Source organism: Oryctolagus cuniculus, chromosome 1 (assembly GCF_051225735.1).
Source record: "Oryctolagus cuniculus isolate XC-2025 breed Fujian yellow rabbit chromosome 1, ASM5122573v1, whole genome shotgun sequence".
NCBI classification, from domain to species: Eukaryota; Metazoa; Chordata; class Mammalia; order Lagomorpha; family Leporidae; genus Oryctolagus; species Oryctolagus cuniculus.
In genome coordinates, this window is record NC_142867.1 from 72,408,329 (window position 1) to 72,430,152 (window position 21,824).

The 21,824-nt window shown below is 37.8% G+C and overlaps 2 long non-coding RNA genes across 8 annotated transcripts in view; one reads left to right on the forward strand and one right to left on the reverse strand.

The window, feature by feature from the left end:
* LOC149128463 (uncharacterized) overlaps positions 1-6,269 on the reverse strand; it is a 536,236-nt gene extending 529,967 nt beyond the window's left edge. For all 5 annotated transcript variants that reach the window (XR_016233158.1, XR_016233157.1, XR_016233153.1 and 2 more), the window contains exons 1-2: positions 6,054-6,269; positions 5,906-5,945 (exon numbers count right to left, since the gene is read on the reverse strand). This is a non-coding gene — a long non-coding RNA (uncharacterized LOC149128463). The remainder of the gene's footprint in view (positions 1-5,905; positions 5,946-6,053) is intronic.
* A 1,368-nt stretch (positions 6,270-7,637) lies between these two features.
* The window catches only part of LOC149128464 (uncharacterized), a 34,037-nt gene continuing 19,850 nt past the window's right edge, over positions 7,638-21,824 (forward strand). Inside the window, exons 1-4 of one of the 3 annotated variants that reach the window (XR_016212998.1) lie at positions 7,638-7,758; positions 9,131-9,248; positions 9,750-9,849; positions 15,465-15,607. This is a non-coding gene — a long non-coding RNA (uncharacterized LOC149128464). Of the gene's footprint in view, positions 7,759-9,127; positions 9,249-9,749; positions 9,850-15,464; positions 15,608-21,824 lie in introns of those variants that run through there. The other 2 variants (XR_016212993.1, XR_016212997.1) reach the window with 2 other exon arrangements.

The window sequence follows — 21,824 nt, forward strand, 5'->3', positions numbered from 1 at the left end:
ATCTAGCTGAAATGCCCATGAGAGTATTTCAGGCATGGAAAGCCAAGACACTCTGGAAAAAAAAAAAAAAAAAAAACCCTAAATGAAAGATCTCCGCGAGTGAGATCCCAGTGGAAAGAACGGGTCATCAAAGAAGGAGGTATCTTTCTCTGAAGGGAGGAGAGAATTTCCACTTTGACCATGGCCTTGTCTAAATATGATCAGTCAGTGAACTCAGGGGGCTTCCATAGCCTTGGCAACTCATGACAAGAGCCTAGGGTGATTACTGATGCCATAAACAAGAGTGTCAATTTGTTAAGTCAACAACAGGAGTCACTGTGCACTTACTCCTCATGTAGGATTTCTGTCCTTAGTGTGCTGTACATTGTGATTTAATGCTATAACTAGTACTCAAACAGTATTTTCACTTTATGTTTTTGTGTGGCAGCAAACTGTTGAAATCTTTACTTAATGTATGCTAAACTGATCTTCTGTATATAAAGAGAATTGAAAATGAATCTTGATGTGAATGGAAGGTGAGAGGGAGTGGGAAAGGGGAGGGTTGTGGGTGGGAGGGACGGTATGGGGGGGAAGCCATTGTAATCCATATTCTGTACTTTGGAAATTTATATTCATTAAATAAAAGTTAAAAAAACATATGCCTTGGGGTTCTTTACCAAGAGAAAGGATGGCTTTGTATTTGTCATCATTCAATAGTGATAATGATAGTTTTATTTAGTCAGATCATTATCAAGAATACGGTTTGCTAACTTATTAGCAAATATTCAGTCATTAAGATGTTTTATATTCCAAGTACTTTCTATTTTCTCAGAGTTCAGAAGTAAACTCATGTCTCAGTCATCATGGCTTACACAGCAATGAGAGATTGTGTGGCTACAAAATGTCACTTATGTGAACTTTTACTCACAGTAGATATCAATATCCAAATGTCTTCAAGTTACTTTTTAATGACAGTATATAACTGAAACACTACCTATTACTTAGTGAATCCATAATCCTTTTGGTCTTTTAACTGAGAAGCTGTATTGCCAAGCAAACAAAATTTAGAATGAATCTGATGATTAGGAAGTTGTAACAATTACCTTAGATGGATGAACTCTGTTTAACAACTTATGTGAATGTGTGTGTGTGTGTGTGTGTGTGTGTGTATGTGAGAATCCAAAGTAGTTTGAAATCTTTACATTACAGTGTAGAGTAGTTTTAGGCCTACAATCTTTTGAGCAAAATCCTTGACATCTGCATTCACATGTTATACCTGCTTGGGAAAGAGCAGCTAACCTTAGAAAATTACATGTACTGTTTTATTGACTTACATGAATTATTTGAGTTGCATATGTCAGTCTGTTTCTGTTTCCAGTGCAATTCTACAAGTAAGCTATTATTACTTTTCTCCTGATTCAATATTTAAATTTGTATGTTTCATATGCATTTCTTCAGGTGGTTGCAGGTAGAGTACAAAAGTACTGGTTGTTTTCTGGAGATATGGGAAATGAAAGAATCAAAACCCAAGATACTACTTTAGACCCACTAAATGGTTGGTATATGAAGGCTATATATTTCACCCAAATGACTAGCTAAGGACTCATTCTTCCTAGGCTAAGTTTGAAGGGTTCCTTTAGAGCATTTCTCTGCACTCATGTGTGGTTCTGTCAGATAGTGTCCGGGTAAGATAATAAGCACATGTTAGGTATTTTAAAGCACTGTGCTTTTAAAATGTTTTAAATATATTGTTTTTAAAATATTAAGTCTAGACACATTTCTCCTCAGATGACCTAACATTCCACTTTATAGATAGCAGGTTTCCATAGAAAACACTCCTGCTTGAACACATAGCCTTGTCTTCCATTTGCAAATTCTGTATTTTATATTCACTGATTTTATCTCTTTCCTCCCCTCTGTTATTCATCCTACCCTTTTCTAGGTTCCCGTGGGTCATTTTAAACTCTCATAACCCTTTTATTTCAACCTGTTCTCAATTGATACTTACAATGTAGGTTATAATTGCTCGTTATCATGTTTGCCTGTGGTTATATTAAATAGCCTTGTCTCAGTCACATACTGAATAATTAGAAATGCTATGGGAACATACTGACTTTATTACAAAGTGGTAGTAAGCAGATAATGTGTAATACAATAAGTGCTATTCTAATTCAACTCCTAAGATAACATTTCCTGTTGTATTCTTAAAGGAGTATCAAAACATCACATAGTAGCCCATAAACATGGGCATTTTTATGTGAATACAAGGTAGCCCATAAACACATGTCCATTTTTATGACAGTTAAAACAAAAAATAAATTGTTAAAAACAGAAATATAATATGGACTTTAATGTAAGTTGCACTTTCTGAATCCTAACTTTAAAACTATTTGCAATTTCAGTTCCAATGGTTTTCCCAACATATCTTGCATTAGTGAAGTACTATATTATGCAACAAATGGCCATAAGCATCAACATTAGCCCTTGAACTCATTTGTTATTTTTTTAAAAATAAAAAATACAGTTCTTCCTGCTGTATTATGCCTTTGCTAAGTTGCATAGATCCATAGGTGCTTCCACGGAATATCTTTTTTTTGCTATATTTCTCTAGGTTTATATTAAAATCCATGTTTATGCAATTATGATTATTTAAATTTGAATACAATGCAAAAAGGACAAAGATAACATCAGCCATTAAATTCCCAGAAACATGTTTTAAAATTAACTCCAAGATAAAACCAAAAACTTCAAGTAACTCAAATACTGAAGGAAAAAATGAACTGAGAAACAGAATTAATGTATAGATCAATTTTAAATGGACCTGACGCATTTAAGTAAACATAATGTTTTCTGGCAAGAGTTTATTATTTTGGTGCACAATTGAAACAATAGCTTCCTTTCGAATTCTACAACAAAACAACACATTCGCATTGTAACCCATGAGTCGTACTTTGGAAATTTATATTCATTAAATAAAAGATAAAAAAAAAAAAAAAAAAGATTGAATGCAAAACCAAAAAAAAAAAAAAAAGAAAAAAAAAAAGAAAATAAATTGATATCAAATACTTGTTCTCATACAAAGATGTTTTTAAAAATTCTAAATAGAAGCTAGTGTTCTGTTTCCTTAGCTGTAAATAAGAGTCCAGTATGAATTTGAAATCAAACAAACAAAATATAGGTTTGAACTAGAAATGCGCATTTGACATATGGGTGGCATTTCAAACACTGAAATAAGAGAGATTTCCCAAGAAAGTAAATACAATTGAAAAGACTTAGTATTGAGGAAATCCAGCATTTAATATTCAATTAGAGAAAGCAATATTGAAAAGGAATCCTGAATGATCAATTAAAGTGATAGGAGGAAAATTAGGACAGTATGGTGTCACAAAAGCCAAGAAAAATGGAAACAGAATATTTCAATAGAGAAAGCATAGATAAAGATGTATAACAATGCTATTCAAATGTGATGAGCTCCTTATCAAAAGACATTTAACTAGTATGATAGAACAATCAGACTGCAATAGATTGAAAGGTAAAATAACCTAAATGAAAGATCTCTGTGAGTGAGATCCCAGTGGAAAGAACAGGCCATCAAAGAAGGAGATACCTTTCTCTGAAGAGAAGAGAGAACTTCTGCTTTGATTATGGGCTTGTCTAAATAAGGTTGTGAAGTAGGCAGGCTCACTAGGCTAATCCTCCACCTTGTGGCGCCAGCACACTGGGTTCTAGTCCCGGTCGGGGCACCAGATTCTGTCCCGGTTGCCCCTCTTCCAGGCCAGCTCTCTGCTGTGGCCAGGGAAGGCAGTGGAGGCTGGCCCAAGTGCTTGGGCCCTGCACCCCATGGGAGACCAGGAGAAGCACCTGGCTCCTGCCATCGTGCTGGCCATGACGGCCATTGGAGGGTGAACCAATGGAAAAGGAAGACCTTTCTCTCTGTCTCTCTCTCTCACTGTCCACTCTGCCTGTCCAAAAAAAAAAAAAAAAAAAAAAAAAATTAAAAAAAAAAAAAACGGATTAGGTTTGTGAGCTGGAAGACCATGCCTTCGCCACGCCCCTGTGTGACCTCACACCCTACCTGATACCTTTGCCATGCCCCTGTGTGACTTCATGCCCCCCTAGCTGGCCACACCTGAGTGCCCACCAGCCAATCAGGTTAATTAACCACTCTCCTTTGGAAGTGGGTTAAAAGCCTGGGACGCAGTGTGTGCCGCCCTTTTCTTCCTTTCCCTGGCCTCTTGCCAGGAGGGGGCTTGCTGTAGTCCTGTGCCTCCAGGGCGCCTGGCCTTCGGGCCACCCATCCTGGGCTTCCTGGCCTAGATGCTCCTCCATGTGGCTGGTTCCTGGTGCTCGGTATAACCCAGATTTACCCCTCTCTCTTAGATAAAACCCTCACTTTCCTACGCACCTTTTGCACCAAATAAAAGTCTAAAGTGTACCATGCTGCCTTGTTTATTGATGCCAGTATTTAGAATTCTTCTCTAAATATTAGGCAAGAACTCTCTCGGGCTTATTATTAATAAGCATATGGTGATATCATATGGCACCCCAAATTCTGATAACATATGTGGCACCCCAGATGGCACTTCTGGGGAATTTTAAGGTGCCACATTTTTCATATATATTTTAGGGGGTCATCTCCGATATCAGTCGGAGTTTGTGAACTTAAGAGGCTTCCATAGCCTTTGCAGCTCATGACAAGAGCCTCGAGTGATTACTGACGTAATAAATAAGAGTGTCAATTGTTAAATCATCAACAGGAGTCACTGTGCACTGACTCCCCATGTAGGATCTCTGTTATTGTGTTGTACTATGCGAATTAATGGTAAAACTAGTATTCAAACAGTACTTTATACTTTGTATGTGTGGGTGCAAACTGTTGAAATCTTTACTTAGTATTTACTAAGTTGATTTTTATATAAAATAATTAAAAATGAATGTTAATGAAAAATGGGATGGGAGAGGGACTAGGAGATGGGATGGTTTGTGGGTGGGAGGGTGGTTATGGGGGAAAACTGCTATAATCCAAAAGTTGTACTTTTGAAATTTAAATTTATTAAATAAAATTTTAAAAAAAAGAAATAGGGAAGAAATCTCAGTAACTCCAAGGAAACCTGGTTGTGTCGGGAGGAAAGAAATTGGATAGTAACTGCAGGAGACTATAGAAGGTGTTGAAGAATACTTAAGATGAGAAGTTTTAAAATGATTAAATACTCTCTCTCTCATTCCCCCAATTACTAAACTCAAGTCTATATCATTATTAGTTCTAGTAATGAGGAATACTCATTCTAATATCTATCTGTCACAATTTCTTCCTCACTTCAAAAACTAGATAGCACTTTGTTTCTATGCATTATGTCAATATATTGTTTCATTAGGAACTTATTTTTAGCCATGGAATATCTATGTAAAATGAAGACTAATCTGCAAAATTAAAGATGGTTTAAAATATGACAAAAAAAAAAAAAAAAAACAACAACACATTCGGTTCTATATTAGTAAGCCACGTGAGAAGAACTTTAGAAATCTTTCATCTTTATGCATACTAAAATTTTAAAGACATAAAATTGAAGTAAACCATATTATTCATACAAACTAATTCTCATAGTTCTTCTCAAGTTAGTTTACCTATCATTTTTTTCTTTACTCAGAGCCCCTTGGTTTCCTTTGAAATGTAATTCACAACTGCCACAGATACAGAATGTTATCCAATGATTTAACTCAATCAACTATTGCCAGAAACAACTATTCAGTGAGAATAATTCATCAACTATTTCTCTAGACACTGTATCTTTGGGAAGACAGTAGAGAATTTCACTCCTTTAAGTCCCAGTTGCTGATTTCTGTATTTGAAAATCAGGGTGCCAAGATGACTATAGAACATATACTTTAAAAAATGCATCATAATAAGAATTGTGGTGTCACTTACCAGTCAGCTTGTCAGTACCAATCTTCAAACAAAATTGAAGCTGAATAATGAAAATTAAAAGAAAAGGAAAGTGTTAAAACTGAGTATTTCATAATAACCTTTGAAATCACAGAGTTAGATAGCTGACTTGCCCTATTAACTACTCTACCTTTGTATTTCAAGAATGGCTGTACTCAAAGCAAGAAGTGTTAAGTAAGAATCTTTAACAAACAACAAAAATGCTGGATTTCTCATTCTTATTTATACAAATATAACTCCCTGGTACGTCTCATACAACCTTTAGATTCTGATCAAGGAATGGTACTAGCTAAGCACAGACATTCTCTGCCACCTGATATTTGCCTAACAGCTAATTTAGCCCCTCCCTCCTGCAGCCATCATAACTGTTATCAATTTAACAGTAATCATGTCACCTGCTTAGAATGAAGAGACAAAACTAAGAAGCAACACATGGAAGATGGAATAAAGGAGGCTCAATTTGAATGGCAATTTTTTATTTTACTTTATTGATGTTTTAAAATAACTTGCTAACTGAGCATAAGGCATAGTCTGGAATTACATTTCCTTCTTCCTAATATTATTGATTTGAATGAAAGGCAGGGTAACATGGTAAAAGGAAGAGACAAAGATAAAATGTCCTTCCACCCACTGGTTCACTCTCCTGTATGCCAGCATCAACCGTGACTATGCCATACTGAAGTCAAGAGCCCTCTACTTCTTCGTGGTTTCTCAGTGGGTGACAGAAACCTGATTACTTTGGCCATTAACTGCTGCTTCCTAGGGTATGCAATAGCAAGAAAGTGGACAGAAAGTAGAGTAGTGTGGACTGGATCCCAGGCGCTCCAATATGTGATGAGGACATCCCAAATACTGGCTTAACCTACTGTCCCATAGTACCCGCCCCCAGCAATTTTCCAGTATAAGGGAAGGTGTAAATGGATCTGGAAAATGCAACTGGGATCCACAGAGTCTTTAACATTTGAGCAAATAATTAAAAGAGACCGTAACTAGGTGACAGTTTCTATAAAGAATAATCCAGAGAGAATTCTAGTAAAAACAAGCAAAGGAAAAAAAAGCATAGCTTTGGAATTGAGCTCTGCCTGAATTTTTAAGGAATTGCAAAGTTGCATGTGTGGTTGATGCAGGGGGAATGGAGGAAAGGAGGGGAGGAGGTAAAAATGAATAAGGCAATGGCCAGAAAGGCAAGTGTGGGTCTGCTTTCTCGTCCTTCTACATTCAAGGCGTCTTTCCAAAAACAAAATTGTGCTGTAGAGAGCTCATGCTGGAGGTCCCATGATCTTCATGTGAGTGCTTGTTTCCCTAACTGTGAAGCTTTGAGTAACTGGCTTGACCCCCTTATCCTGTCCCTATAAAACTGTCCCCATTTGGATGTTTACCAGAGTAGAATAGGGTAAGAATTGGGTGAAGGAGAAGGAAGGAATGCATTACACCTGGTAAGCTATACATAACAACAGTAGACAGAACTAAACAGATAGTAGGTGTTCTAGGTTGAATTAATGCCTCCAATACTCCTTCCTTTCCTGGAGGGTAGCACTTTGCTGCTGCTCCTTCTCAAAAAGAAGAGTATTCCACTTTTCATCTTTGGACTGGACGGTTGACAAACCTTCGTGCATGGAGTAATGTAGAAGTTACAGTGGGATAAATCTGAGCCTAATACTAAAGTGTCCTTGAGTATTTCTTCCTTTCCTGGTGGGCCTCTGCCCTTATCCAGGTTTTGCCAATGATTTGATCAAGGTAGAAATCATGTAGGACAGAGTACCCTCAGGTAAGCCTCACTGTGAATCAAAACTGCCCAGCCAAGGCTAGAGGAACCTCAACCAACCCAAAGACATGTGAGTGAAAATAAACCGTTTTTGACACTGCATTTTGGTGATACTTTTTGCATAGCAAGAGCTCAGGGATGGAGCAGGTGATGCAGCAAAACTGTTTAAGTTGCCGCTCAGGATGCCTAACATTCCTTATGGGAGTACTTGGGAATCAGTCCTGCCCTCATTTTAGATCCAGCTTTTTGATTATGTGCACCCTGAGAGGCCAGCAGATGAAGACTCAAGTGCTTGGGTCCCTGATACCCGTGGTGGGAGACCTGGAAGGAATTCCTGGATCCTGGCTTCAGCTGAGGCCATCCCTGGCTGTTAGGACACATTTGGAAAGTGAACCACCAGATGGAAGATCTTTCTCTCTCTGTCATTCTGCCTCTCAAGTAAATACAAAATGAATTAATTAAAAGAGCCCAGTGATGGTATGGGCATTAAATAAATCTTTCTGTTTCCTCATAATATTTATTAGGACAAACAATCCCACTATCCCCAAGAAAATGCTTTTCTAATAGAATCAACTCCATTGGCTTTATAGCTTTCAATGCCAAAAATAGGTTGGGAGTTAAAGCACAATTCAAACTCTTCAAAATAAAATACTAACTTTTATCTCAAGCCATCCCAAGAAACATTTAATTCCTCTTTAAGTTACAAAGTGCCATATAGAGTATGTTAAGTGCTAGAAGCCTTCAAATAGGATTGCAAGCCAGAAATCACTGCAATCCTTGACTGTATCACAAAATGGTCTTATTTGTTATAAATACCATGGGGAACTGAACTGCTTTTAGCCAGTTTTCAAATGAAATATATCTAGAGAAAAAGGTACAATGTCTTATAGTTTGGGGGTTACATTGCTGTCACTGCAACTTTATATTTAAAATAAGTTTTAAATTTTATATGTATATATACACAGATGTACTAAAATTTCTGAGAAATATAAGTTTATTCAGTAAAAAACACTTGAAATTCATTCTGTCATTTTCATAATCTGCATTTTATATGAACTCTGAAGACTTCATGCATTATATATATATGTATGTGTATATATATATTTCATTATTTTTGTATTTCATGTTTGTGAATTTGCACACTGGCTAAAATTTCTTTGTGATTTCCAAATTTTATGGCACTTTTGAGGTCATTTGTAGATATGTGCACAGTGAAAAAAATTGAGTTTTCCAATTTTCTCCCACTGAAGTCAAAAAAGGGGATGTTTTGCCTTCTTGTATCAGTTCTTATAGTGGACACATGTATCCTTTGAGTGGTCTACCAGTAGTCACTGTCACAAAAATTTTTCTCATTTATGTGATTTTGTTTGTGCTATTTTGCTACTTAACCTGGCACACAATTTAGTTCTGAAGTGTCTTCTGTTGTTTTTATGCATAAGAAGTCTGCCACACGCGTGAGGAGAATGTGTGTGCCTTTTCCTCAGGCACCAGTCATCGTGCTGACTAGGAATACAGTGTCTATCAATCAACAATGTATGTTAAATAAGGGGATCCTCACAGGTAAAACAAGATTTCATTCTGATTGATTGATAAGAGTATGATGACCTTGGGCTTGCAGGAATGTAACCCTGTAACTCTCCTAAACACGATGTTTCAGGATTTGCTAATTCAGTGTTCCTGGTGTCTTTAGAGACCAAACTACTGTAAATAGTAAGAATCAGCTATCAGTATCTGCTTATGTATATCTGTGATTGTGTGTGTATATATATTCATGTGTCTCGGATTATGTCAAAATATTCATGGAAAAGTGGAATATGGTACAAAAATATTGAAATGCATTCAGGTTGCTTTTTCATTCTATGCAATTTCCTTGAACTTTCTGAAGACCCAACATTAACATGAATTTCAAATCTTTAGCACCAAAATAAATCTATCTCTGATTCCACTTGTTCTGTGAAGTGTTTGAGGCTCCTATAATTGTGTAGATAAAATATATATCTTTCATAGAATAGCATTTTAACTACATTTCCTAACATGCAATCACCATGCAATTCTTTGCAGAGGGAAGCCACCGTTTTCTCCAAGCAGAGCTTAGAATTTCCCCTGAGAAGATTATAATGACAAACAATGTTCTTAACTCTGTTAGTCATTCGCACACACTGTAAGTACTGGGCATGTCAGCTCTTCATCCTTTTTATGCTTTTTTGGTTGTAGCTTTTAAATGAATTAGATTGCTACCATGTAATTCAGGGGGAGAAAAGAGCTGAATATAAGGTGCTCCAAATTTACTTATCAGGCAGACTTATAAAGAGTATTTTTAAGTCAGTGAATCATTTCATTTAAAATGAAGGCCACAGAAAGTATGAGGAGCAACTGTTTATGTCTAAAATATTCTCCTTCCTTTATTCAACTCACAGTATCGTCGCTATACCTGATTTTTGTCCTTAACCTGCATTGCAACGGTTCATTTTATTTTTCTTTTGCTTTTGATCTCTTCGCAGTATCTAGCCCTATGTTTGCAGCAGAGTAAGTTCTTGATGCAGTTATGAACTGTAACTATGGATTGTTTAAGTGTCACTACACTGGGGCATTATTTGCATTGCATATAGAGGTATATGGGTGGGCATCATATATAATATTTAGGAGGATTTATTTATATTATTCTAAACTGCCCCCAAACCAATATTTTAACCTCAGACACCTTGGAATTTCTTTATAAAATTTCCAATCTTCAGTATAAGTCAAGCCTAGTATAGTGGAAAAAATGAAAATTTCAGTTAAATAAGTAGTTACTTTCTGGGTTTACCACACACTAACTGAGAAACACACAAAAAAGATACAAAGTCTTTCTGATCTTCTGTTTTTTTTTTATATTAAATGTGCAATAAAATAGCACTCCTCTTCAGATGACTATGAGCATTTTACATCTTACACATGAAAGTGGCTGACATATACCATCCACTTTATACGTTAGGTTTTTCTTACAAGATAATATTTATGCATGTATCTTGAAATAGTTCAATGATAAATTTGCCCCTCACAGAGGTTATTGTTGTTGTTTTAATTTTCTGAACTGTAGGCATCTGGATGCAGCTGGAGGGATGTGAGTTATCAAAAAAAAAAAAAAACACTCTACTATAGGCAATAATTTTAATGTTAATTAACTCCATCTGGAAGGAAAAGCAGGTGTTGAAATTGATCACTTAAGTACAGAAAGCAAAGGCTGTTTACTAAACTCTCCCTAAATTAATTTGGCTGAGCTTGTGGTTAAATTGCTTTCAATTCACTTTTCTATAAATGCCTTATACCAAATGCTGAAATTGGAAAAAGTAGACCAAGCAGATTTTAATGAAATGTAGCAAATTGGACTGAAAGGTCACCTAAAAATAAAATACTACATTTTAAAAATAAAAATATGCAATTGTTTTTGTTTCAATAGCAGTTGGAAATTGAGGGAAAAAATCTGAGGCATTTCCCACATGTGGTCTACAAATCACCTGCGTCAAATTAACATGAGCTTCCTAGGAAGGTCGTCTTGGGCTTTCTGCCAAACACCGAGTTGAGTTTGCCAGCAAGGCCCAAGACTCTGCAATTTAACAAGTACCCAAGTGATTTTTACTCTTACTAAAGCTTAATCATTCTTCTAAAGATGGAGAAAAACCAAGCAACACTGCTAGTGACACAGGGTCCTAGAAAGCTGACAAATAAAGATAGCGGTTTTCTGAGCAGGTAACATATAAATGAGAACCTTGAAATGTGTCCTTAAGAAGGTGAAAGACAAATCCAGAACTCCATAATCCATTGAAGAGAACGCTGATAGAGTGGTTATGTTCATGTAACTGCTTTGCTTTCTGACATTTCATAACTCCTCCGTAGAAAGCCAGATCCCTCCAAGGCCCTCTTCAGTCTGACTCAGTTGCCCATTCCACTCCACAGCACAGTGTGGGCCAGTGCCAGCAGCAGCCTCACTCAGACTGTCAGAGTCAGAAGCTCTGAGGGTAGAACCCAGCAGTCTGGGCCTTGACAGAGCTTCCAGGTGATTCTGGTTCAGTCTAAACTTGGAGAACCACAGTACACCCTTCCTCGTTCAACAGATTTGAAGTAGTCACCTACTTTGAACAGGCATGAAACTACAAAAACAGAAAACATAAGTGAGTCTTTTGTTTCTCTGTCAGATAGAAAACCAGTTGGCAAATCTGCTAGTGCCTCCAACCATGAAAGAACCAACAGTTAAGGAATATTTACATGTCAGTGTGCTTCTGAGGGCTCTACACTTATTGCTCAGTTAATTCTTCTACAATCTGATGATGTGGGTTTGAATATTAGCACCATTTTCTGCGTTGGAATTGAGGAACAGAGAAGTTTAGCAACAACTCCAAAGCCACATTGCTGCTAAGGAACAGAACCAGGGATTGAATACAGTCTGTTTCTAGAGCATGTGTTCTTCTCCACTCGACAAACTTCCCAGGGAACGTTACCAACTCTCAAAGGACACCTGAAGAATTCATAGACTTAGGACAGACAGTGACTAAACTTAAGAAATGATCAGGACTGATTAGCTCAATACTTTCAACATTACAAGGAAAGATATTTTCACATGCAGATGACTTCTTTTCAAATATCCCTCTATTTTTTTAATCACTTCAAAACCTACTTATACTTAAGTCTCTATTCAAACATCACTTTAGTTGAACAAATCTAACAGCCATGCAAAACACCTTGTATCAGAGCCCATGTTTTCTCATCTACAGACTGATAATATTTAATCATAGGCAAATAGTATGAAATCAGGGAATGCAATGTGACTGTGCATCTTAAGCTTTAAAACATTAATTATATGCTTGAAATGTTGTGTCAGAGTGTTTTTCGTATAGTGAATTTCAAGTACTTATTGATTGAAGAGTGTCTGCTTTAACTGATCTTTTATGCCATGATTAACACTTTCTTTTTAAACTGTTTACATAGACTGCTTTTGTGTTAGCAGTTCATTTATAAATTTCCAACCCTCATCCTCCATCCAATAGTAAAATGCTAAAATTAGCATGAGGTATTTATATGAGACTCATATTCTTCTCTGTCTTCTCTGTACATATTAATTATTTATTCTACAATGAAACCTAGAATACTTTATATTTTAAGGAATACCTCAAGTCATTATGATTAGCTGAGTGAGGAAAATAGTGCAAAAATCTTCCAAACAGTTAAAACTATACAAAAATACACTATAGCAAAAGAAATGACCTTCACTTTTTATCTTATAACATAATTTTTTCAGATAGGTTTGCTCATTGGTTTATCAACTACTTTTCAATATTCATTTATCAAAATATAATTCAATAAATACATTGTCAGCTATTAACACTAATATATTAGAAGAGTGATACTTCCCTTAAAAGATTTATTTTAGGAATTTGGAAAACCTCTCTTATGATGCAGGAAAAAATTAGACACTGAATCCCAGGGCCTTAACATGATAAATATCTCTTACTCATTTATGGTACATAGCCATTGAGGATTAGCCAAAGATGGGAGAAAACAGAACGGAAGATCTATTCCATGTGCTTAATAATACAAGACTGGCCCGCGCCGCGGCTCAATAGGCTAATCCTCCACCTAGCGGCGCTGGCACACCGGGTTCTAGTCCCGCTCCGGGCGCCGGATTCTGTCCCAGTTGCCCCTCTTCCAGGCCAGCTCTCTGCTGTGGCCCAGGAGTGCAGTGGAGGATGGCCCAAGTGCTTGGGCCCTGCACCACATGGGAGAACAGGAGAAGCACCTGGCTCCTGCCTTCAGATCAGCACGGTGCGCTGGCCGCAGCGCGCCAGCCGTGGTTGCCATTGGAGGGTGAACCAACGGCAAAAGGAAGACCTTTCTCTCTGTCTTTCTCTCACTATCCACTCTGCCTATCAAAAAAAAAAAAAAAAAAGCAACAAGACTAAGTATCTGCCACACTACACACTAAAGCTCCAAAATCTGAAACTGTAGTCTCTTCAATTTTCATGGGAGAGACTGAGAACTTGCACTTCGGTGTTTGGTGTTTCATTACCTCAAGCTGCAAGAGTCACACAGCATTTCAGTCAGTAGCCCATTGACTGAAACACTCAAATAACCCAGACTTAATGATAGGGGCCTTGGAAGTACAAAGAGACATACTGTGGAGTTTGCAAATCTTATTGTCTCTGTATCAGTCTACTTTAAACTCAATGACTTGGCTAAATAATCACCTACCCTTAAGCAATTTAAAGTTACCAAGCAATCTGGAATGAAGAGAAGCTCTAACTGAATTGGTCTCTCATCTCCAGAATTTAAAATTTACTTAAGGCTGTAATGAATGATTCATTAAATTATAAGGAGTATTCACTAAACAGCTAAATTGCTTGATACATGCTTTGATTGCAAAAAATGGACATATTTAGTAAGGCAGAGCTTCATGCAATAAAATGATTAAGGCATATAAGATGTAGAAAAAGTCTAGGAATACATAGTGAACATTTTATTAAGATTTACTTTTTTATGTATTTGAAAGTCAGAGTACATAGAAAGAGAAGGAGAGGCAAAGAGAGAGAGAGAGAGAGAGAGAGAGAGAGAGCGCTTCATCCAGTGATTTACTCCCTAATTGGCCGTGATGGCCAGAGCTGCGCTGACCCAAAGCCAGGAGCCAGGAGCTTCTTCTAGGTCTCCCATGTGGGTGCAGGGGGCCAAGAACTTGGGCCATCTTCCACTGCTTTCCTAGGCCATAACAAAGAGCTGGATCAGATCAGAAGTGAAGCATCCAAGACTGGAACCAGGTTCCATATGGGATGCTGGCACTGCAGGCGGCAGCTTTACCCGCTAAGCCATGGTGCCGGCCCCACAGAGAACATTTAATTGGCATGACTCATTCATGAGAAAGATGTCAGTCATTTTTTTGCTCCTAAAGTAAATATGGAATTGAGGCCAGCGCCGCAGCTCACTAGGCTAATCCTCTGCCTTGCGGTGCCGGCACAGCGGGTTCTAGTCCCGCTCGGGGCACCGGATTCTGTCCCAGTTGCCCCTCTTCCAGGCCAGCTCTCTGCTGTGGCCCGGGAGTGCAGTGGAGGATGGCCCAAGTGCTTGGGCCCTGCACCCAATGGGAGACCAGGAGAAGCACCTGGCTCCTGCCTTCAGATCAGCACGGTGCACCGGCTGCAGCGGCCATTGGAGGGTGAACCAACGGCAAAGGAAGACCTTTCTCTCTGTCTCTGTCTGTCACTGTCCACTCTGCCTGTAAAAAAATTTAAAAAAAATAAAAAATATATGGAATTGAGTACATGATTTAGGATAACACAGCATGCTTCATTCTTACAGAAAAGGAAGGAAAAGAACTAATCTTTTAGACAACTTCCCTGTATGCAGGAGCTCTGCTAATGTTTTGTCTATATCATATCTATTTTATCATCACCAGTGACCCTTAAAGCAAACATTATTCCTATTTAACAGATGAGTTCATAAATGTGAATCAACTAGAGCAAGATCACATAGTAACTAGCAGAACGATTCTAAACCATAATTATTTCTAATTTATGTGTATAGGTATGAACATATTTTTATCATTCACAGATGGGATACATCCTGCACACAGCAGTATAAGATTGGAAAAAACATTTGGTCTGGCTCTGCCAATGCAACCATGGGTGCGACTCTAAATCTGTAGTTGGCTATGGTGCTGGCATTGTGGTGCAGCAGGTTAAGCCGTAGTCTGAGATGCCTCTATCCTACATGAGCACTTGTTGAGTCCCTGCTGCTCTGCTTCTGATCCAGCTCCCTGCTAATGTGCCTTAAGATGCAGAAGGTCATTCAAGTGCCTGGGTTCTTGCTCTCCAAATGGGAGAACTGAATGAATTTCCTGGCTCCTGGCTCCTGGCTCCTGGCTCCTGGCTTTGGCCGGCTCTGTTGCTGCCATTTGAGGAGTGAATCAGAAGATGGAGAATTTCTTTCCGACCCTCCTTCTCTGCAATTCTGACTTTCAAATAAGTAAATAAATACTAAAAACATATGTCACAGGCTAATTTTTAAGTTGATAAGTTTGTATGGCCTGCACAGGATATTATAAACATCCAAATGGCCCTTGGAAAGAAACATTTCTGCAACCTCACATTCTGTAATAAAATAGGAGCCCCTTCACTGAAACCATGCCTGTATAAGAAACAACACATGTCCTGTGAAAACACATTAGTAATTTTAATGAAGTCATAATCTACTCATATCCATACTCAGTGAGCCTGTTATAACTTTATGTATAACATTTTTGTAATACAGGACCATGGACATGTAAAACAAATAGGCAAGATCATTGAGGCGTATTCTTTTGAACAGCCCTTCTCCACATTTTCATTCTAAATTGCACAAGAATTGGCAGCTAATTAGCAGCTCATTAGCAACATTGATAAACCATGTGACAAAAACAAATGCTGTTCTAACAGAAGGAATAGAACTTTCCAATGAATATGAAATAGATTATAGCAATGGAAACATACCGCTAAAACATAGCACCCTATTCTTTCTTAAGTCATTCATACTTTCAAATGTTTATTTGCCACCTGGTTTGATGCCATTTGGTAGTTTAGGGTATAAAAATATGAATAATCGCAATTCTTTCGGGACCTCATGAAATACTGAAACAATTAAGGAATCTATATGTTCCCTTATTGTAAATGATCTTCATGAAGCCAGATTATGATCATTTAGGAGGAATTTAGCATTATACGTATGTATCCACACATATACCTCTCCAAATATTGGCTGATTACACTGCTGTTAAAGTATGTCTGACACCTATGACTACGAAGCCAGGAGAAAACCTTTGATGTATATGAGAATTGGATCTCATATACCAGATTCCCATGTTTTAAATTATCAGACTTAATTTTCACGCAAAACTAAACTGTTTCTTCTCCGATTAAAAACATTTACTCATATGCCTTTCCAATGAGGTTCTTCCTTAAAATGGTGCCCAAGTTTCAGCTTTTCTTTCTAATTTCCTTGATTTCTATGTTCAATGCTTGTAGATCTCAAAATGTTCCATATAGCATCACAATTGTCCTACCCTCTTACTTTAAATGCCTATACTACCAACTCATTTTGACTTTGTAGTACTCTCTTCCCTCAAGATGCATTTTACATCATCAACATAGAACATCTTCCTTGGGGGCTGGTGCCGTGGCTCACTTTTAATCCTCCACCTGCGGTGCTGGCAACCCATATGGGCGCTGGGTTCTACTCCTGGTTGCTCATCTTCCAGTCCAGATTTCTGCTGTGGCCTGGGAGGGCAGTGGAGGATGATGGCCCAGGCAGTGGAGGATGATGGCCCAGGTGCTTGGGCCCCTGCACCCATATGGGAGACCAGGAGGAGGCGCCTGGCTCCTGGCTTCGGATTGGCATAGCTCCAGCCATAGTGGCCATTTGGGGAGTGAACCAATAGAAGGAAGACTTTTTGTTCTACTTAATACCATTGGTTGAACTCTTTAATTAACACAGTTATTCTTAGGCATTTAAATTTAACTGAAAAGTGATCCCTGTTAAATATAAGAATGGGAATAAGAGAGGGAGGAGATGTACAGTTTGGCACATGCTCAATTGGACATACCCCAATGGTAGAGTTAGAAACGTGCCAGGGGATTCCAATTCAATCCCATCAAGGTGGCATGTACCAATGCCATCTTACTTGTTAAAGTGATCAGTTTAAGTTCATAATTGATTAAAAAGATAAGATTAAGTGTCAAAGGGATTACATAAATAAGACCAGTGTCTGCAACTAATTGATAGAATTAAAACAAGAGAATGATCCTGCTTGGAAGCAGGATACACAGCAGACTTACAGAATGGCAAATGCCCTAAACAGCACTCTGGCCCCAGAATCAGCCCTTAAGGCATTCAGATCTGGCTAAAATGCCCTTGTGAGTTTCGCAGGCATGGAAAGTCAAAACACTGGGGCAAAAAAAAAAAAAAAAGCCAAAATGAAAGATCTCTGTGAGTGAGATCCATGTGGAAAGAACGCACCATCAAAGAAGGAGGTACCTTTTTCTGAAGGGAGAAGAGAACTTCCACTTTGACTATGACCTTGTCTTAATAAGATCGGAGTTTGTGAACTCAAGAGGCTTCCATAGCCTTGGCAGCTCATGACAAGAGCCTCGGGTGATTACTGACGTCATAAATAAGAGTGTCAATTGTTAAATCAACAACGGGAGTCACTGTGCATCTGCTCCCCATGTAGGACCTCTGCCCTTAGTGTGTTGTACTATGAGAATTAATGGTAAAACTACTAACCAAACAGTCCTCTATACTCTGTGCGTCTTTGTGGGTGCAGTCTGTTGAAATCTTTACTTAGTATATATAGTAAGTTGATCTTCTGTATATAAAGATAATTGAAAATGAATTGTGATGAAGAATCAGATGGGATAGGGAGTGAGAGATGCGATGGTTGCAGGTGGGAGGGAGGTTATGGGGGGAAAGCTGCTATAATTCAAAAGTTGTACTTTGGAAAATATATTTATTAAATAAAAGTTGAAAAGAAAAAAAATATTAAAAAAAATTCTACCAGAGATTAGAATTGGCTATGAAATCTTGTCTAGTTCCAAAGCAAGGCATGAATGTAAATCCATTATTGTCTGTTTATAGTTTACATATGTCCTCCTATGGCATATACTGTGCTGTTCAATTTTGGGCTTTACATGTTGACAAATCTAGAAGTTACAGTTAAGCTCACAATTTAAGCCTCATTTTAATAAGTTAATTAATTTAACTTTATAAGTAGAGTTGAAATAAGATGATGATAAATAAAAGTTTTTCTTTTTTCAAAAAGACCTTTCCCTCTCTCTCTCTCTCTCTCTCTCTCACTGTCTATCAAATAAAAAAAAAGAAGAAAAGAAAAGAAAAAGAAAGCCTTCCTTAAACCCTAATAAATTTGCCAATTAACCAGTTTTCATTTGTTGAACTCATACCAGACAATGGATACATTAACTTCTATTTCTTTGGAACTTAAAGATTTTTTGCAAGATTTCTTTAATTTATTCCAAAGGCAGGGTTACATACACACACACACACACACACAGAGAGAGAGAGAGAGAGAGAGAGAGAGAGAGACTGAGAGAGAGATCTTCCATCTATTGGTTCTCCCAATGACTGTAACAGGTAGGGCTGGACCGGGCCAAAACCTGGAGTCAGGAGTGTCATCCTGCTCTCCCACATGGACTCAGAGGCCCAACCACTTGGGCCATTTTTTGCTGCTTCTTCAGGCCCATTAAGAGGGAACTGGATTGGGCAGTAGAGCAGCTATGACTCAAACTGGTGCTCACATGGGATGCAGGGAATAAAGGCAATGGCTTAACCAGCTTCACCACAATGCCAGCCCGAGGACTTGAAGATTTTCGAGAGCAGGTTTATCTTCCCTATCTCTTTGTCAGCTAATACTGCACAAGGATATAATGTTAATTTTTAATAAATATTTGAATGATTAAGGAAATCATACATTTATGGGATACTCAAGCTCAAGTTTAAAATGGAAATATATAAATGTTGTGCTAGTATATGTTAATCACAGAAAATTCTGCTTCATGCTATTTTTTTCAAAAAGTACATACATATAAATGTTTTGTCTTAGAAAACAAGTTCTATTTTCACAGGTGGATAATATTCACTTGCTATGATTATAGCTTAGTGATATAAATGTATCTAGAACTCCATTCAAATTGTAGAATGCTCTCAATTCTCTCCTTTCACATATAGTAACTATTAACATTGGGGGAGTTCTCTTTATATCTTGCCTTTGCAAGTATGTGTGACAAAATTGATGAATTTTTTCAGAAATAAGGAATAAGAATTTTTCCTTAAGCTTTTCAAGCAAAATTAAATAAAAATATTAAGAACTAGGATGGATTTTGAAGAACAAAATTGATGAATTTGAATAAGGATTTTTTAAAAAGATTACAATAGTACCTAAAACTACATGGAAATGGTCTGATTCCTCATTTCCTGTGACAATTAATTTCAAAAACCATTGGAACATAATTTTTAGCATTTATTCTTCTCTCTCTAGGATAAATTATTTTCAAACTCTTTTTTGAAATCTATAGTAGCTTCTCAGCCTTGACTATCATCTGGGAAGGCAAACATCAGTTCAGCTATCTGTTGCCTCAGCCAGTCTCAAATATTAGCACTCCTCATCATCTTCAGAGTTATAATTTATTGTATTCAACTTCAGATATACAGTTTGTCCCATACCTGCTGCTAGATTTATCTATTTGAACCTATATATAAAATGGTCCAAAGTTTATTAAACAGTAGAGATAGTATACGTTGTATCACACCTACAAATATACTCAGATAATGTGCTATTTTTAAAGATAACTTATAGTTCCCATGTGATATAAAGTATAAACCAAGAAGACAAATAATAGTAGGAAATGCAACCATAAAATATCATACAAAAATATAAAAATAAAGGGCCAGCGCTGTGACGCAGTAGGTTAATCCTCCACCTGCAGCGCTGGCATCCCATATTGGCCTGGCTGCTTCTCTTCCAATCCAGCTGTCTGCTGTGGCCTGGGAAAGCAGCAGAAGATGGCCCAAGTCCTTGGGCCCCTGCACCCGCATGGGAGACTGGGAAGAAGCTCCTGGCTCTTGGTTTTGGATCAGCGCAGCTCTGGCCATTGTGGCCACTGGGGAATGAAACAGTAGGTGGAAAACCTTTCTCTCTGTCTCTTCTTCTCACTGTCTGTAACTCTACCTCTCAAAATAGATAAATAAATATAATATAAGTTTAATATTGAATAAATGTAAATTTTAGAATATGAGCAAATATGTTTATAAAGAAATTTTATTATAAATTTCCTATAAAACATTTAATATTATAAATACTTAAAAGATAAAATATATTATGAAAATATCCTGAGTAGTGGTCAAAACTAAGAATGTAGTCTCATTAGTACATTTGAATCAGTTTCTTTACCTTAAACAGGTTTTTTAAATTATTAATACATGAGCTGACATCGTGGCTCACTAGGCTAATCCTCTACCTTGCGGCGCCAGCACACTGGGTTCTAGTCCCGGTCGGGGTGCCGGATTCTGTCCCAGTTGCCCCTCTTCCAGGCCAGCTCTCTGCTGTGGCCAGGGAGTGCAGTGGAGGATGGCCCAAGTGCTTGGGCCCTGCACCCCATGGGAGACCAGGAGAAGCACCTGGCTCCTGCCATCGGATCAGCACGGTGCGCAGGCTGCAGCGCACCGACCGCAGCGGCCATTGGAGGGTAAACCAACAGCAAAGGAAGACCTTTCTCTCTGTCTCTCTCTCACTATCCACTCTGCCTGTCAACAACAACAAAAAATTATTAATACACATCTTGGTTGTAGAAAATAAATGCTTAGAAACAGACGAAAACCACATATACATGTCTGTGATGTGAGTGTACTGCATACATGAATGCATACACTTAACTTGCAAGCCCCTAGCATTACTCTTATGTGCTTATTAGTGAGTACCCATCACGAAACGAGAAAAACCTTCATCCTTCATATTCTATAGTTCTGTGCTTTTAAAATAGTGTGTTAATTGTAAACATGCTGTTATAAAGAATTCTGAAGTCTCCTTTTATTTCCTTAGAATGCTATAGTAATGCTCTTTTCCATATTCAAAGCAGTTATAGGTCTCCTTCATACACAATATCAGTATCTGCAAGAGGAGGTGGCTTTCCAATGTGCCTAGGAACTAAACCTGAAACAGCCTTATGGGATTATGAGCCTCAGTGGGCATGAGGAACAGCTGACATTTATCATCTATCCATTTAAGGGTGGTGTGGCTGTGACATTAAGAGTTAGTGATTGAAGAAGTGGCTTGAAGGTTGAAATAGATAAACCAGGCAACAGATACAGGAGGAACCGTATATGTGAAGGTGAGTAGAATAAGTGACAATTTGTCAGATTATGAGTAGAGGAGCTTGTATTTGAGACTGATCAAGGCATCAGAGAACCGATATGATGTTTACCTTCCCAGAAGAAGGTACTCAAGACAAGGAATCTACACTAGATGTCAAAAAAGACTTTGGATGAAATTAATCCTAGAGGGAAAAGAATAATTGCTGAAGAGAAAAGGGAGAAAGAGTAAACCCAAATTAGCCAATTGCATATTAA